Genomic DNA, 18,652 nt, shown 5'->3' with positions numbered 1-18,652 from the left:
CTGCAGCTGCAACTGAAACCCTATGGTACATAAAGCTCAAAATATTTACTCTCTGGACCTTTACAGAAAAAGTTTGCTGATGCCTGTTCAAGGTCATTATCCTGCAGAGACAAGAGGCAGATGCCCCATGAGTCGAGAGGCCAATCCCCAGACCTAGTATCTGGGGGCAGTTTGAATCAGAACTTCACATTTCCTTTTGCCACATCTTTATGACCATGGTCATTACTCTCACCCTCTGCAAGTACCTAAGACTTTCACAGAGGCATTCATGTCTTTATATCAGGAATATTTTTTGATTAATTTTTTTTCCATTTTTCCATTTTTCTTGTTGTTAAAGATAGAGGTGGAGGTCTCACTATGGTGCCCAGGCTGGTCTTGAATTCTTGGTATTCCTCCCACTTCTGCTTCCCAAAGTGCTGGGATTACAGGCATATGCCACTGCGCCCAGTCACCAGGAAAATTTTTCTTTTTTAAAGCACATGAGAAATTTTCTTCTCCACACCCTGCCACTATCCCATGTGGTTTCACCCACGCTTGATCACTTTCACCACCACTTAGTTACTGATTTCTCCCCAAAACAAACCAAACCTCCAGCCCACGTCCTGAGATTTCTGATCAATACCCAAATGTTGGCCAGGTAATCCCAGTGCTTTGAGAGGACAAGGCAGGAGAAACTTGAGTCTAGGAGTTGGAAACCAGCCTAGGCAACACAGCAAGACCCTGTTTAAAAAATTAGCTGGGCATGATGGTGTGCACTTGTAGTCCCAGCTACTTGGCTGGGTGGGAGGATCCCTTGAGCTCAGGATGTTGAGGCTGCAGTAGCTATGATCATACCACTGCAGGAGGCATGGGTGACAGAGCAAGACCCTGTCTCTTAAAAACAACAACAAAAGAAACCAAAAACCAACAACAACAACAAAAAACAAATGTCTGGTCAACATTAGATTAAGTTGGGGGGTAGGGGGTGTTGCTGCTTACCAGCAGTGCAACTTTGGGCAAGTCATTTAATAGCATGGAATGTCAATTTCATCATCTCTCAAAGGCGGAAATGATCCTGTCCAACCTGCCAGGATTATCATGCTAATCGGATGAAATGAGCTGCCCACAAGACACGGAGCCGCCTGGCCCCAGCCTCTCTACTCCCTTTGACCACCACACTCCCTGCCCACTGGCTTTCCTCGAGTCCCCTGGCCTTGCCAAGCTCTTGGCTGTCTCTGTACATGCCGACCTTTCTGCCAGAAACATCTATTCCTCACCCCACCTTCTTCTGCCTGGCAGATCAACACATAACCTTGGTTTATGTGTGTTTCTGTTTAAAGACACCTTATAGGCCAGGCACTGTGGCTCGAGCCTGTAATCCTAGCACTTTGGAGGCCAAAGTGGGTGGATCACCTGAGGTCAGGAGTTCGAGACCAGCCTGGCCAACATGGTGAAACCCCGTCTCTACTAAAAATACAAAAATTAGCTGGGTGTGGTGGCATGTGCCTGTACTACCAGCTACATGGGAGGCTGAGGCAGGAGAATTGTTTGAACAGAGGCAGAGACTGCAGTGAGCTGAGATTGTGCCATGGCACTCCAGCCTGGGAGGCAGCGTGAGACTCTGTCTCAAAAAACCAAAAACAAATACAAAAGATGCCTTATTTGATATATATAGTTGATATATATACATATTATTCATTAACATTGAACTCAGCCAAGTGCACTGTAACTCATGTCTGAACGAAGCTTACCCAACAGACATGCTTTCTCTGTAAGGCGCATCACAGCTTTCTTATGCTTAGGAACACCAGACAGCACGTCAACAGTACACTTGGGGCCATTTCAAACAGCGACATCGCATACAAAAACGCACAAACATGCAAAAAATGTGGCACTAAGTACACCACAAAAGGGAAAACACTTGTTTATAGCACAAGAGCTGAAACAAGAAAGCAGCGTGTCCTCCTGTTTGCCCTTGGCTGGAAATGTGCAAGCTGGGTGACTCAACTTTTTCACTATTCTACGCACATCCATATATGACTGTGAAAGTGTCGTGGATATTGATTTGGAAGTTACACAAACATTTTTTTTCTTTCTTTTTTTATTTTTATTTTTTTGAGATGGAGTTTTGCTCTTGTTGCCCAGGTTGGAGTACAATGGTGTGATCTCAGCACACTGCAACTTCCACCTCCCAGGTTCAAGGAATTCTCCTGCCTCAGCCTCCCAAGCAGCTGGGATTACAGGCTCCCGCCACCACGTCCAGTTAATTTTTTGTATTTTTAGTAGAGATTGGGTTTTGCCATGTTGGCTAGGCTGGTCTCGAACTCCTGACCTCAGGTGATCCACCCACCTCGGCCTCCCAAAGTGCTGGGATTACAGACATGAGCCACTGCACCTGGCCTTTTCTCCTCTTATTTTTATTTCTTTATTTATTTTAAATGAGCCTTGGTCTCACTATGCTGTCCAGGCTATCCTAAGCTCAAACCTCAGTCTCCCAGAGTGCTGGGATTACAGGTGTGAGCCACCACACCCGGCCACAAACACATTTTTTAAAAAAATTCTTTAATTATATAATTTTAAAAATAAAGAGATGGGGTCTTACTGTGTTACCCAGGCTGATCTGGAACTCCTAGCTTCAAGCAATCTTTCTGCCTCAGCTTCCCAAAGTACTGGGATTATATGCATAAGCAACCATGCCTGGCCACAAGCAAATTTCTTTAAAACATTATTCAATGTATATAATTTTTAAGCAAACAGAGCCTTGCTATGTTGCCCAGGCTGATCTGAAACTCCTAGCCTCAAGCGATCCTCCTGCCTCAGCCTCTCAAAGTGCTGGGATTACAGGGACGAATTTGCAAATTCAGAACTTGTGAATAATGTACTTTCTTACTGCTTCTCTCATTCGGGGCTGGCTGAATTCTGTCTTACTAACATTTTATCTCTAGCATCTGGAAAACTGCCTGACCCACAGTAGGCTCTCAATAATAAATGTATTTCAAATGAACGAATGAGTCAATTCAGTGGAAGTGCACAGCTCACAGCAGTGATAGCTAGTGTTTGTGAAGACACACCACGCACCTGCCCCGTGCACGCTGTCCTGGTCAACAAGGGAAACAGTAGAGTATTGTTCTTTTGCACCTGCGCTCAAGAGCAGACTGCCTGGGTTCAAATATGGGACATGCTTCTTATTAATTAATTATATAACCTTGAGCAAGATCACTGGCCTCTCTGAGCCTCAGTTTCCTCGGCTATCAAATGCAGTATTCATAGTACTACCTTGGAAGTTATGGTCAGGAGTCAACGTGGCCCTGCACAGAAAGCCTCTAGCACAGGGTGAACCCTTAGTAAACAGTAGCTTTTATTGTGAATAATTCCCACGGCAACCGTAAGAGTTATCACACCCATTTTGCAGATACAAACACTGAAGCTGAGGATGGTTCAGTGAGTTTCCAAGGTCACACAGAAAGAAGGGCTGCCTCTGGGGATTCTCTGCCCATGCTAGTAACACTGCTGTTACATAAATATAAGGGGTCGGCAGGGCGCAGTGACTCATGCCTGTAATCCCAGCACTTTGGGAGGCTGAGGCTGGAGGATGGCTTGAGCCTAGGAGTCTGAGACCATCCTGGGCAATGTAGTGAGGCCCCATCTGTATAAAACAAACAAACAAATGTAAGGGCTCATTTTCAGTAGTTATAAAAGGGCCCTTGCTTGTCATAAGGCCTCTCACTGCCTGATCAGCTAGGTTTGCCAAAATGAGGAAGACAGCTCCAGCCAGTCTCCTGATCTTCTCTGGGATCAGGGTGGGGAGGAACCCCCTTCCTACCCGTAAACCCCAAGAGTCTTCTCTCACACTCCACACTGCTGTCTTTCTGTTCCCTGCCCATTTTTGAGTTCAACCCTTTCAGAACCAGCCCTACTGTGGGGGGTGGGGGATGGTAAATATGTTATCTTGGGTTTGACAGTACAAAGGCAGAGGCATTTCCTGCTTAAAAGGCACATGAGAAAAGAGGAGGAGGGCGAACTGGAGGAAGAGGAGGAGGGAATCACCAGCATTCTGGGTTAGAACAAACAAATGTCCTCCGTTTTTCTCCAGCTCCCTAGATCAAGGGTCCTCAAATTTGGCTGCCAGCTGGAATCTCTTGCAAACATTTTAAAACCCAGATGTCCGGTCCCCCACCCAGACCAATCACATCTGAGCCTCTGGGGGGGTGGAACTAGGGCATCGGTATTTTTTTAATGCTCCCCAAGCAACGCCAACGTGCAGACAAGTTTAAGAAGTGGTGCTCTGGACCTTATCAGCACTCCGCTGCCACCCTGGAGTGGCGCTAGGCGACAGTGGCTGCTTTCCGCTTCGAGGACGCGCGGCTTGGGGATTCGGGCATGCTCTCGGAGGCGAGGGCTGGGGAGGATGCGAGCGTGCCAGCGACCTGGTGCTCTGCCTTGCTTTAGGCCCAGCTCCGAGACTGCGGGTCTCTGGGTCCCCCCCCAGCTACAACACGTGCTGCCGCCCCGACTCCTCCGGTTATCTCTGCAGACCACAAACTGTGCCCAGCGGCCGCCCCGCTGTCCACCCCAACCTCAGAGGCTCCAGGGAGACGCCCGGAGCTCAGGAATCTTACCTTGGCTGCCAGCGCTGCCCTCCAGTCCCCGGAATCCTGGGACTCAGGTTCGAGCGGTCGCGGTCGCTGCGCCTATGAAGCGCCCATTAGAGCGCAGGCGCCACCTAGTGGGCGCGGGGCGGCTGCGCAGAGACCGCCCTGGCAGGCGGGAGCACAGTCCAGGGCGGAAATGCAGCCAAGGCTTCCCACGTGGGCGGTTTTCCAACGCGCGTCCAGCCCTGTGGCCAGATTCGGCCTGGAGCCGGACCACCTTCACCCGCTGCAGGGCACTGGGATCTGAACTTGGTGAACTTTCTCTTGGGGCACGGAGGGACGGCCAGGCCCTAGCCCTCGGCCTGGTATCCATCCTCCGGTTTTCCGTGCTGGGCTCAGGGATCCTTCCCTTCATCCAGCAGCTTTCAGTGCACCCCACTTGGGCACCGCTTCTGGTTTAAATGTGCTGGGACTATCCGAGGCTGGGGTTCTCTCAAACCCAGGGAGGCCCTTCGCCTATCAGCAGCCCTTTCTTCCTGCCACCCCCTAAACCGTCCCTGAATGAGAGAAACAGCCTGCCCTGCTGACTTGCTCTACAGAGGCCAGGGCTGGTGGAGGATGGGTGTGTGCCAGCGACCTCGTGCTCTGCTCTGCTGGAAGGCCTTCCCTGAGCAGTGGAAGGGGAAGGGGCGGCTTGAGGGAATTGTTTTTGTTTGTTTGTTTGTTTGTTTTGTAGGGACGAGGTCTCTCTATGTTGCCCTGGCTGCTCTTGAACTCTTGGCCTCAAGCGATCCTCTCGCCTGCAGCCTCCCAAAGCACTGGGATTACCGGTGTAAACTATGGCTCCCAGCTGCCTGGTATTCTTTAAATGAAGACATGCCAAAACGCTTACAAATATCGTAGACCATTTAATATGTTTATATTTCATTTATTTCTTCATTTAACAACGATTAACCTGAGCACCTACTATGTGCCACTTTTCCACAATCAAGGGATACAATGAAGAACAAAACACAAAACTCTCTGCCGTTGCTGAATTCACATTTAATGTAACACACGAATACTTTTAACACACACAATGATCTAATGCAAAGCAACTGAGCTCGTTGTGGGTAAGTACAGGATTTATTAAAAATATCTATATTTAGGGCCAGGCACTGTAATCCCAGCACTTTGGAAGGCTGAGGCAAGAGGATAACTTGAGGTCAGGAGTTTGAGACCAGCCTAGCCAACATGGCAAAACCCCGTCTCTACAAAAAATACAAAATTTAGCCAGGCGTGGTGGCAGGCGCCTGTAATCCCAATTACTCCGAGGCTGGGGTGGGAGAATCCCTTGAACCCGGAAGGAGGTTGCAGTGAAACGAGATCGCACCACTGCACTCCAGCCTCGGTGACAGAGTGAGACCCTGCCTCAAAAAAGTAAATAAATAAATCTATGTTTAGGGCGCCAGGGCAGACAGGCCTGGTGATGGATACAAGCGTTGCAGAGTTCTATGTGAACGTCTTCAAGTTTTCTTTTAATCCTGGCAGTTTCTCTGTGTGGCAACATTTGGAAATAATGCCTTCAGTGGAAATTTGAGGCGATTTGTGAAAGTGACTCCTGCAATCCTCTTCTCCTCCTCTCCCCGGCCCCCACTCTGCTCCCCCAGGACGCTCTGTCATTGTTCCAGCTCTGTGTGTGTGTGTGCTCGCACACGCGCGTGCCTATTTAACCTTTGGACTCTCTGTCCTGGTGTAATCTGGTCAAAATGAATATCAAGGGCAGAGGAGGAGGAGGAGCAGGAGGAGGAAGAGCAGGAGAAAGGAGGAGGACCAGGAACAGGAGGAAGAGGAGCAGGAGGAGGAGGAGAAGCAGGAGGAGGAAGACCAGGAAAAGGATGAGGAGGAGCAGAAGGAGGAGGAGCAGGAGGAGGAGGAAGTGCAGGAGGAGGAGGAGCAGGAGGAGGAGGAGCAGGAGAGCAGGAGGATGAGGAGAAGGCGCAGCAGGAAAAAGAGGAGAAGCAGGAGCAGGGGAAGAAGAGGAGGAGGAGCAGGAGGAGGAGGTGTCATCTGTGGGCAACACCTGGAAGGGCAAGGGGTGGTGGGTGTCAGTAATAGGAACCAGCCCCAGCTACTCCACTGCAGGCTGGTGCCCTGGTGAAGGTGAATCAGTCAGAGGAGCGCTGACAGCCCAAGGTAAGTACCAGCTGGCAGACAATTTCCCATTCTTTCACTTTAAAGTGTCTGAGTCATGTCCTGACCACTCTTGCCCCATCTTTGCAACAGCTCTCTCCCCATCACTGTGCCCCAAAGCATGCCTGGGCAAAGTCCTAGATTACAACCTCCGGATTCTGGCATCACCTGATGAGATTAGTCTTCCTAGTGACTTTCTCTTCTGAGTTCTTATGGCATTTTTCTCATTCTGCTAATCACAGTGTTTTTGGAAACTGCAGAGTTATTAACAGGTCTGCTTTCTCCATGGAAAACAGGAGTTTTGGTAGGCTGAAGTATGTAAATAATAATAAAATATTCATAACGTGTTAGACACTAAGAGTTTTCTTTAAGAGATGGGGTTTTGTTCTGTAACCCAGGCGATCATTGTTCACTGCAGCCACAAACTCTTGAGCTCAAGGGATCCTCCCACCTCAGACTCCCAAGTAGCTGGGACTACAGGCATTGTCACCATGCCTGGCTAATTTTTACATTTTTATTTTTATTTTTTTTTCAAGAGATGGGGTTTCTTATGTTTTTAATGTTGCTCAGGCTGGTCTAGAACTCCTGGCCTCAAGCATTTCTCCCACTCCAACCTCCTAAGTAGCTGGGATTATAGACACAAGCTGCCATACCTGGCTCACGCACTAAGGATTTTAGATTCACAATTTAATCCTCAACAGCAATCCTACAAAGTAGGCACTGTTACTCTCCCCATTTTCTCAGCAAAGAAACTGAGACCTGTAATGTTTAATTGCCCTTAGGTAGAGGAGTTAGCAAGTAATGTCCCTAGAACGTGAATCTGGATTATCTTATTCCAAAGCACATGCCCTGAACACCTCACTACTGTTTACTAAGCACCTACTACGTGCTGGACTCGTGCTTTATATATGGAACAGGATAGGCAAGGTACTCATTTTTATCCCTTTTGCTTTCTTGTTCTGTTCACACTTTTCTTTAAAGGGAGAATTTTGTTATTTTTGTTTTTTAAAATAAATTCATAAAATGATGTTATGAGATGTGATCTACTTTTTAGTAAGAAAGGGCATATTTCTCTTCTAGAGTGAGTCTCCATTAAAGAGGGTGAGGATCCTCTGTGGTCTCAAGTGGATGGAGCTAGAAATGGTGGCACTGGAGTCGTGGGCAAGATGGTGTCGGGACCCCAGCAGGAGGTGTAGAGAAGGAAAGAGGCTGAAATACCAAAGAGACCACGGGGGAAGGACCTGGCTACCGGTCGCAGGAGGACACTTGGTCTTGTGAGGCTGGCTTGTGGACTGATTGGCAACTTAACTCTTGAGGTCACAGTGTGTCTATGATTGATGGGAGTAAGACAGTTCTCTTTCTGGTTCTGGATTGTACCTGCAAACCCTCCCAGGTGTTAGGAAGTATAATAGCAGATGAACTGATTCTGTCTTATTGACTCTTTCCAAAAATCCCAGGAAGCAAGTATTTTAATTGCTTTTATTTTATTTTATTTTATTTTATTTTATTTTATTTTGAGATGGGGTCTCATTCTGTCACTCAGGTTGGAGTGCAATGGTGTGATCTTGGCTCGCTGCAACCTCCACCTCCCAGGCTCAAGTGATTCTCCCACCTCAGCCTCCCAAGTAGCTGGGACCACAGGTGTGTGCCATCATGCCTGGCTAATTTTTATATTTTTGGTAGAGACAGGATCTCACCATGTTGCTCGGGCTGGTCTCAAACTCCTGAGCTCAAGCCATCCACCTACCTTGGCCTCCCAAAGTGCTGGGATTCCAGGTGTGAGGCACCATGCACAGCCCAGGAAGCAGTTATTATTATTTTGAGACAGAGTCTGGCTCTGTTGCCCAGGCTGGAGTAGGGTGGAGCAATATCAGCTCACTGCAACCTCCGCCTCCCAGTTCAAGCGATTCTTCTGCCTCAGCCTCCCGAGTAGCTGGGACTACAGATGCCTACCACCACGCCTGGCTAATTTTTGTATTTTTAGTAGAGACAGGGTTTCACCATGTTGGCCAGGCTGGTCTCGAACTCCTGACCTCAAGTGATCCGCCCACCTCAGCCTCCGAAAGTGCTGGGATTACAGACGTGAGCCACCGTGCCTGGCCCCAGGAAGCAGTTATTATTAATTACATCTTACAGGTAAAGAAACAGTAAAAAATGTTAAGCAACTTGCTGAAGGCCATACAGCATATACACTGGAGAGGTGGTATTCAAACCCAAGTTCCTCTCATGCTGAAACTGCTTTTAACCATGACCACTACCTGCCTTCCCATCAATGACCAGAGAATTAAATTGTACTCTTAGGAAGGGATTTTATATTTGCTCATTTTGGTCACTGTGTCCTTCCCTCTTTTACTAGCTGATATTCTGTGCATCCTTCTAGGTCCAGCTCAAATGTGGCCTGCTCTAGGAAGCCCTCCCGTCCCCTATTTCCAGTGTGACACCCTCCATATTAAAGGACTTATTGATGCTGCTAAATAGTATAATTTGCTGCAAGAATGTGGCCTCATCCAGCAGATTCTATGCCCCTTAATCAGGAGTAAGATGCTCCAGGTATGGTGGCTCATGTCTGTAATCCCAACACTTTGGGAGACCGAGGCAGGAGGATCACTTGATGCTAGGAGTTCAAGACCAGCCTAGGAAACAAAGTGAGACCCCTGTCTACACACACACACACACACACACACACACACAATAGCTGGGTGTGGTGGCGCATGCCTGTAGTTCTAGCCACTGAGGAGGCTGAGGCAGGAGGATGGCTTGAGCCCAGAAGGTCGAGGCTGCAGTGAGCCATGCCTGATCACTCCACTGCACTCCATCCTGGCAACAGAATGAGACCTGATTTCAAAAAACAAACTGGCCGGGCACAGTGGCTCATGCCTGAAATCCCAGCACTTTGGGAGGCTGAGGCAGGAAGATCTCTGGAGCCCAGGAGTTCGAGAGCAGCCTGGGTAACATAATGCGACCCCCATCTCTATTAAAAAATAATATAAATAAATAAATAACAAAAAACCAAGAGTCAGATCCATGTGGGTGGTCCTACCTGTCTTGTATCCACCCTCCATCCGGCTCTGTGTGTTTGACTTAAATGGGCACCACCAAAGGCTTATATGCCTACTAGTTTCAAGCTGGGTTTGGCCAATGGTATACCTGGCAAAGACCAGAGGCAGGGAGGATAGTGAGGTTGGGTGCTTAGGTCCCCAGTTCTCCTTCTGCAGGGTGTCTTGGGTTGACCACTCTCCTGACCTACAGTCATTGCTGTTAGGTGACCCTGTGCACACAAGCCCTCTTGGCCTCCAGACTCAGGCCTCGTTAATTACGAGTTAAGGTTCTGTAAACTGCACAGCACCCAAAATGGAACTTTGTACCTTGTGGTTCAATAAAGAGCTGTTGAGCTAAATGAGTGGCAAGTGTTTTTTGTTTGTTTGAGTAAGTGAGTGAGAAGCAGGAGAACGAGAATTTTAAATGATCTCGAGTACTAGGACCAGATGGCAAATAAGCCCCCTAGGCTCCTGGCAAATGGTTTTTATTTATTTTTGTTGTTTGATCTTTAAACGTTTTTATTTTCTTTTCTTCCCTTTTTTGTTTGAGAGAGAGGGTCTCACTCTGTAGCCTAGGCTGGAGTGCAGTGGCACAATCTTGGCACACTGCAGTCTCTACCTCTTCCACCTCCCAGATGCTAGTGACCTCCCACTTCAGCCTCTGGAGTAACTGGGACTGCAGGCACATGCCACCACACCCAGCTAATTTTTGTATGTTTTTTGTAGAGATGGGGTTTCATCATTTTGACCAGGCTGGTCTCAAACCCCTGGGTTCAAGTGACTCGCCTGCCTCAGCCTCCCACAGTGCTGAGATTACAGGCATGAGCCACTGTACCCAGCCCAAATTTTCTTAATAAACCGTAAATCTGATTTTCTTTCTTTTCTTCCTCCCTCCCTCCTTCCCTCCCTTCCTCCCTCCCTTCCCGCCCTCGCTCCCTCCCTTCCTTTCCTTCTTTCTTTTTTGACAGTGTCTCTCTGTCACCCAGGCTGGAGTGCCATGGCACAATCATAGCTCACTACAGCCTGAACTCCCTAGGCTCAAGTGATCCTCCCACTTCCGCCTCCCGAGAAGCCAGAACTATGGGTGCACACCACCACAACTGGCTAATTTGTGTATTTTTAGTAGAGATGGGGTTTCACCATGTTGACCAGATTGGTCTTGAACTCTGACCTCAAGTGATCCACAAACCTCAGCCTCCCAAACTGCTGGGATTACAAGTGTGAGCCACCATGCCTGGCCTTACCTCCAAATTTATATGTTGAAACCCTGAACTCCAATGTGACTGTATTTGGAGAGAGGGACTGTATTTGGAGTCAATGTCACCTTTGACTGCTGTGTGCATACACAAAGGGACTTTATGGAGCAATTAAGATTAAATGACTTCATAAGGATGGGCTAGAAATCTGATAGAACTGGTATCCTTATAAGAGGAGGAAGGGATATCAGAGCTCTCTCTTTCCAAAAGTACTGAGGAAAGGTCATGTGAGGATACAGTGAGAAGGGGGCCGTCTACAAGCCAGGAAGGGAGCCCTCACCAGAACCTGAACTTTGCAGGCAGCTTGCTCATGAACTTCTAGCCTCCAAAACTGTGAGGAAATAGATGTCTTGTGTAAGCCACCCAGTCTGTGGTATTTTCTTATGGCATCCAGGTCTCACTGATACAGGTAAATGCCCTATGGTAAATGTATACTTCTTAAGAAACTGCCCAGCTGTTTTCTGTAGGGGCTGCACCATATCATGGTTCCCATTAGCAATATATGAGAGTTCCAGTTGCTCCACAACCTTGCCAACATATGACATGGTCAGTATGTTTTCCAAGAAGTTTTTGTGTTTTTAATGTGGATCTGTGTGTGTGTGTGTGTGTGTGTGCGTGCATGTGTGCTGTGTTTTGTAGGTAGTAATGTCTAAGGAAGCAGTTTAAAGCTGAAAATATTTAAAATGTGATCTACTGAGGTCCCATCCATCTTTGGGTTGCCCATACCTCATTTCTCTGTTCTTGCCTTTCTTCTGGTCACATTCTATTCCTAGGACTGTGTACCCTGAGCTGAGCCAGATAGCAGATCTGGCAAATCACAGTCCTCATCCGAGGTGAATCCATTTCTGGGAGTTGAGGAAGAGGTTGGGTGTGGACAGGGCTGGATTCGTGGGCCTTGTGCTTCATTTAAAGTTCTGCTGTCACTCACTGTCTTGCTGTCACTGTCTTGAAATTCTCAATCATTTCGAACAAGGAGTCCACATTTTTTTTTTTTTTTAGACGGAGTCTTGCTCTGTCGCCCAGGCTGGAGTGCAGTGGCCCGATCTCAGCTCATGGCAAGCTCCGCCTCCCGGGTTTACGGCATTCTCCTGCCTCAGCCTCCCGAGTAGCTGGGATTACAGGTGCCGCCACCTTGCCCGGCTAGTTTTTTGTATTTTTTAGTAGAGATGGGGTTTCACCGTGTTAGCCAGGATGGTCTCGATCTCCTGACCTCGTGATCCACCCGTCTCGGCCTCCCAAAGTGCTGGGATTACAGGCTTGAGCCACCGCGCCCGGCCAATTTAAAAATCTTTAAGAAGAATCCTTGTCTTGCCTGTGACCACCTCTCCCCGACACACCCTGGATGAGTTGTATAATCTGTGGGACCAAGTGCAAAATAAAAATGTGGACTCCAGCTGGGTGCGGTGGCTCAAGCCTGTAATCCCAGCACTTTGGGAGGCCGAGACAGGCGGATCACGAGGTCAGGAGATCGAGACCATCCTGGCTAACACGGTGAAACCCCGTCTCTACTAAAAAACACAAAAAACTAGCCGGGCGAGGTGGCGGGCGCCTGTAGTCCCAGCTACTCGGGAGGCTGAGGCAGGAGAATGGCGTAAACCCGGGAGGTGGAGCTTGCAGTGAGCTGAGATCCGGCCACTGCACTCCAGCCTGGGCGGCAGAGCGAGACTCCGTCTCAAACAAAAAAAAAGAAAGAAAGATTTTTAAATTAAGGCAGGGTCTAGCTCTGTTTACTAGGCTGGAGGGCATTGACACAATCTTGGCTCACTGAAACCTCCATCTCCTGGGTCCAAACTATGCTCCCTCCTCTGCCTCCCAAGTAGCTGGGACTACAGGCATGCCCCACCATGCTTATCTAACTTTTGTAATTTCTTTTGGTAGAAATGGAGTTTTACCATGTTGCCAGGCTGGTCTTGAGCACCTGGGTTCAAGTGATTCACCCGCCTTGGCCTCCTAAAGTGCTAGGATTACAGGCATAAGCCACCACTCCCAGCTGCAAGCCAAGGTTTCTTACCACATTCATTTTTTAAAGACTCCCGCTTCTAATCCCATGGACCTTACCTCTAAACTGGTCCATGCACAATCCTAGGGTTTCTCACCTGGCCCCTGGGTGCTCCTGCTGCCTGTCTCTTGGGCTGACTTGGGTTAAGCATGATTAATTTGGAGGCTGCACAAGAGGATTATTGGCCCTGGATCCCAATATCCAAATGAGTTTTTGCCTCAAACGGGGCATCTTAATTGGAAGGTAAATGAAACCTCCCTCTTCCACCCTGACAGCCCCAAAGTGTACTTTGGCATTTATGTGGGAGAGGTAAATAGCATCATAATGTCTTCTGGATTGTCACTCTGCCAGGCCCTGTTGGCAAGAAGCTTGTTCAAAGAAAGCTGATTTATAGGGGAGTTTTGCAGCATTCTTGCAGATCACTGAATTCCCAGGCCCAGAGAGGAGGAATGGCACCAACCAGAGGCAGGGGCAGAAAGGGGATTGGACTGGGAAGATCACAGGCTCCGGAGACAGCAGGACCTGCGCTTGCATCTTGAGCTGGCTGCTTACCAGGTTTGTGACCCTGGGTAACCAACCAAACCACTCTGGACTCAGTGATTTGAACTCTAAAGTGGGGTTAATAATACTTCCTTGGAGGACTGTGTGATTGTGAGGAGTAACCAAGAAGGTCTGTGTGAAGTGTCCGAGGCTGGTGTGCACCTGCCCTCCACAAGTGAATCTGAGTCAATGTCACCTTTGACTGCTGTGTGCATACACAAAGAATCATTGTAAATGTACTTCTCAGAAAAGCCACTTCACAGTCCTGCCTGACCCTCCATCTAGCTTCCTAGGAGCTGGGTCAGGATTATCAGTCCCCTACTAGAGTTAGGAAAAGGAATGCCAGGTGATCAGAATGTAACATAGGGTCAACTATAGAGCACACGAGTTCCCAACTCCAGTTCCATGGAACACGAGGCTTCACTCAGGAAGTATTCACATCAGAGATCGCTCACAGCTGCGAAAACCTTTACCTGTGTGTCCCAATGACAGCTTACGAAGTAGATAACATCTGTGTGGTGTGTGAAGATAGCCTGATGGGGTCTTTAAAATAGATAATATTAGCATAGTGATAAACAGAGTGGGTGGCTTACACCTGTAATCTCAACACTTTGGGAAGCTGAGCAGGCAGATCACTTGAACCCAGGAGTTCGAGATCAGCCTGAGCAACCCCACCACCCTCCAATCCCCAGCACCTCTACAAAAAAACAAAACAAACAAAACTTAGCTGGGCATGGTGGTGCGCATCTATAGTCCCTGCTACTTGGGAGGCTGAGCTGAGAGGATCACTTGAGCCTAGGTTGAGGCTGCGATGAGCCATAATTGCACCACTGCACTCCAGCCTGGGAAAGAGAGTGAGACCTTGTCTCAAAAACAAAAACAACAACAAAAAAAGGAAAATATAAGAGGTTGGAAAGCAGATGACTTGGGTTCAAATCACAGCCCTGCTATTTGCTGGCTGTTAGAAACTACCTCAGACAAATTACTCAACCTCCCTGTGCCTCAGTGTCTCCATGTGTTAAATGAAGATTAAATAATACACCTACTTCTTAGGGTTGTAAACAAATAATGGATGTGAACTGTGCTTAGCACAGAGTAGTACCCAGCATCTATTAGCTAGTTATTTTAATGACTTACCTGTTTGGATAACCCTGGGAGTCCACGGTCCTGAGACTCCCTCTTCCTCAACACTGGGTGGAGTTGGCATTCTAGGTTAAAGGATGGTCTCCAAGTGGGGGGTGAGTCCCAGGAACTGAACGTGGCCCTGAGATATAGAGGGAGGCCACAGTCCGTTGCATAGTGACAGGACTTGTTTTGCATGTGAAGATAGGGGCTGGTGTTTACAGGTAACTAGGAAGTGGTGGTGGGGTGATTTGTAAGTTATAGATTAAACAAATGGGAATTCTTCTGGTGGAATGAATGGGGCACAGTGACTGGAATTGGCCAGGTTAGCTGGAAGGGCAGCTCTCCAGGCCCTGCCCACCCAACAGGGGGCTCCTTATGCACAGGGGGGCGTCTCCTTGTGTCCATAGAAACGGAACTGGCTCTTTTCAACAGTGCTCAGAGGATGGTTATTTAACGCCGGCCCCCAAGGATCAGCCGCACAGACCTTCCTCCTCCCGGAACGTCCAAGAGCACTGGATCCTCTGGGTCCCTCTGAGATGGGGTGCCACTCCAGCAAGAGCACCACGGTGGCAGCTGAGTCCCAGAAGCCTGGGGAAGAGCACGAGGGAGGAGAGCCAGGTCTGGAGACCAGCACCAAGGCAGCAGACTGCAAGGATGCCCCGCTGAAGGATGCAACCCCTGAGCCAAAGAGCTGAGATGCTTCTCTCCAGAGTCGGACCCTCACCTTCCTGGAACTGCCTTTGGCCCGTGAACCATGAGACGATCCCAACCCTGAGAAGCTCCGATCACTGGGAGGAGAGAGAGAAAGCCTCCAACTTTAGGATTCAGGCTTCAGAAGTTTTTAGCAGCCTTTGCTCCTTGGAGGGGAGGGAAGGATAAGTCTATGAGGAATCCTATTTCCCCAGCTCTCCCACAGAGAGGACAAAAGAAGTCTTTACATATTGTGGAACTTTCCTGCAACTTCCGGATGCGGACAAGCCTCAGAGCAGACTGTTCTGACTCCAATGAATATCTGCTGCCAAGCTGTGAGCATCCAGTGATCCCCATCTGCCTGGCTTTCCTGAATTCAGAAGGCGCCTTGGTCATAATGTGTGGGGTGTGTGGATCTCAGTTTGCTCTCTTTCTTTCTCCTTTTTTCAACAGCTGGCAGAGTAGCCAACACCCCTGACAGCAACATGTTGCACTTGGCTCACTCCACACTATGTCTATGAATAATTTAATATTTAACTTGAATTGTTGTTAAGAAACTATGGAAAATATCAGGATCTGACTGGGATCCTGTAAATCGAAAGCAACAAGGTCTTGCTTGGTCCTCCAGTAAGTGGGGCATGGAGCCCTGGTGTGAAGGAAAGAAGAGAGAGTTGTGTTCCTGATTCCTTAATCCCCCAAAAGAGTCCCTCTGCTAACATTCACATATCTCTTCGTAGCCAAAGTCTGTCCATTTCAACCCTCTAGCATCTGAGCTATCTGTATCCAGCTTTCAAAAATATTTCACTGTTTACTAACATGTCTGTCAGCCTTTCTTTTCTCCCCCGCATGTGTTTTGTTTTTAATTCCACTCAAAAGCGTTTTCATTTGAAATTAAATAGACATGTTTGCAAATAAATGATGACACAACACATTTGAAAGACAGAATTGGGGATGTGAGATTAGAGGATCAGCAGAGAAGAGTGGGTGTAATTCTGTGGAACAGGAGTGAGAACAGAGGCGAGGGAGACGTTACTTTGTGCCAGGCGCCATGCTGAGAACTTTCCACAGACAGTTTAATCCCAACCACCCCCATTTTATAGATGAGGAAATGGAGGAAATAAAGTCACTTGCCTGAGTATGGACAGCCAGGAAGGAGCAGAACCCACAGTTGAGTCCCAGCAGTTTGGCTTGGGAACTGCATGTAGAGTGCTACTTAAAGCAGAGAGCCTTTCTCATGATTAAACTGAAATACAAGTCCCTTTATAGCCTGTGCATAGTGAGGACCATTTTTCTTTATTCACTGGGACCTACCTGCCTATTGAGAAGTAGGTAACTGGTCAGCTTGGAGTTGCTTCACTGCAGGTTGGGTGATGCATTGGGGGACTTTTTATTTTTACTGTGGTGGGGGGTTAGGGGGAGGGAGGAAAAGACAGAGAGGAAAGTGGGAGCAGGGAGGGAGAGAAGGGAGGAAAGATGAAGAAAGGGAGGAGGGAGAGGAGGGGGGAAGGAGAGAAAGAGAGGAAAGAGGTAGGGAGAGGGAGGAGGAGGGAGGGAGAAGAGGAGGGAGGAGAGAGGGCAAGAAGAAGGGGGAGGGAAAAGAGGAAGAGAGGGAGGAGGAGAAGAAGGAGAGGGAGATGGAGAGAAAGAGGGAAGAGGTAGGGAGATGAAAGAGCGGGGAGAGGCAGAAAGGGAGAGGGAGAGAAGGAGAAGGGAGACGGAGGGAGGAAGGGAGAGAAGGAGAGGGATGGGGAAAAGGGGTAGGAAAGAGGGAGGAAGAGAAAAAAGGGGAGAGGGTGGGCGAGAAGGAAAGGAAGAAATGAAGGGAGTTGGAGGAATGAGGGATGAGGGAGGGAGAGAGAAGCAGTAAGCTACCTTCCTTTTGGCCATAAAATCCTGAGAAACTGAAGGAGATTCTTTTGAGCAATAAGGCAACTGCAGTGAGGAAGAAATAAGGAGGCCCAAGAAGCAAAGCCAGTTCAGCCTGAAATTGACTACAGAGTTTCCCTTTGCTTCAGCAGAGCCTGGAGGAGCAGAAGAGATGGGGGCCGTGTCAGCTGGCCCAAAGCCCTGCCCTGTCCCAGGGGTGCTAAGCTTGCTGCAGGCCAGGAAACAGGCCTGGGCTTGCAGCTGGGGATCAGGAAGTTTGGGGCCTCTTTTCACAGCTTACTGGGGATAGGCCAAGCTCTGGGAACTCCTTTCAATTTTTTTTTTTTTTTTTTTAAGACAACTCTGTTTTTCTCCCTCCTCCCTCCTAATGGAAATTTACCTTGCAAAACAGGATCGTGCCTGGTGAGAGCTGCTTGCAATGTCCACACTCAGGACTCTATGGAAAGAGTTCGCAGCTTGTGGTGAGGCTTTGAGGCGGGGCTGCCCTTATTTCACTAGCTCCTGAGGGGCAGAACTCACTCAGCTTTTTACCAAATCAAAGGAAGGAAGCTTTAGGTCCTTCGAAGTTCAGAAACAGGGTGGTTTGTTTTGCTTCCTTTTGGAATGGAGTAAAATGCTCATTTAATTAAATTCAAGTTCTCTGAGGGCTTTTAAAAACAGAATTCTTCATCCACCTCCAGCTGTGGCAGGCATGCTGCAATTTACTGGGAAGTTAATCTGTAACAGAAAAAAGTACTCAGTTTCCTTTTAAGGACATTCCAGTTATCCACTGGAGCCTAGGATCACTCTTCTGTCTCCCTTTGAGGTTCCAGAATTTCTTGAGTGCCTGGTAAAAGTGGTCAGGTTTATGTCTACTGAAATATAACTTTAATCTCTGGAAAAACAGGCCTGCAAATGCCAACTTCCCAAATTGCTGGAAGAGGAGGGGTTTATTAGTTAATGTATCTATCCATCCATCATCCATCCATCCCTCCTTCCTTCCTTTCATCCAGTCATCTATCCATTCATCTTTCCATCCATGCATCCATCCATCCACCCATCTGTTCATCACTCCTTCCATCTTTCTTTCCATCTGTCCATCCATCCTTCCATCCATTATCCATCCATCCATCCACCCATCTGTTCATCAGTCCTTCCATCTTTTCATCCATCATTCCATCCATCCATCCATCCATCCATCCATCCATCTTTCCATCCATTCATCTATCCATTTATTCATACATTCAGCTCTTACCCTGAATTTTTTAGTTGCATGAGGCAATACATTTTTTCCTTTTAACCAATTGATTCATTCAACAAATATTTGTTGAGTTTCCACTCTGTCACTCATCATTCATTCATTCGTGTATTCATTTATTAATTCAGTGTTTACTG

At 48.0% G+C, this 18,652-nt stretch overlaps 1 protein-coding gene and 1 long non-coding RNA gene across 4 annotated transcripts in view; one reads left to right on the top strand and one right to left on the bottom strand.

Moving 5' to 3' along the window:
- Positions 1–4,679, bottom strand: part of CHD9 (chromodomain helicase DNA binding protein 9) — a 295,589-nt gene extending 290,910 nt beyond the window's left edge. Inside the window, exon 1 of one of the 3 annotated variants that reach the window (XM_030924817.1) lies at positions 4,599–4,679. The gene's annotated coding sequence lies outside the window, so the exon portion shown is untranslated. The remainder of the gene's footprint in view (positions 1–4,598) is intronic. The other 2 variants (XM_030924812.1, XM_030924809.1) reach the window with 2 other exon arrangements.
- Positions 4,680–6,633: 1,954 nt separating this feature from the next.
- LOC115895260 lies at positions 6,634–17,908 on the top strand. The gene is made up of 3 exons (XR_004055469.1): positions 6,634–6,746; positions 11,505–11,583; positions 15,134–17,908. It is a non-coding gene; the product is annotated as an uncharacterized LOC115895260 (long non-coding RNA).
- The last annotated feature ends 744 nt before the right edge of the window (positions 17,909–18,652 follow it).

The sequence above is a fragment of the Rhinopithecus roxellana genome, chromosome 20 (genome assembly GCF_007565055.1).
Source record: "Rhinopithecus roxellana isolate Shanxi Qingling chromosome 20, ASM756505v1, whole genome shotgun sequence".
Classification (NCBI taxonomy): domain Eukaryota; kingdom Metazoa; phylum Chordata; class Mammalia; order Primates; family Cercopithecidae; genus Rhinopithecus; species Rhinopithecus roxellana.
This window is presented reverse-complemented; position numbering and strand designations above follow the sequence as displayed.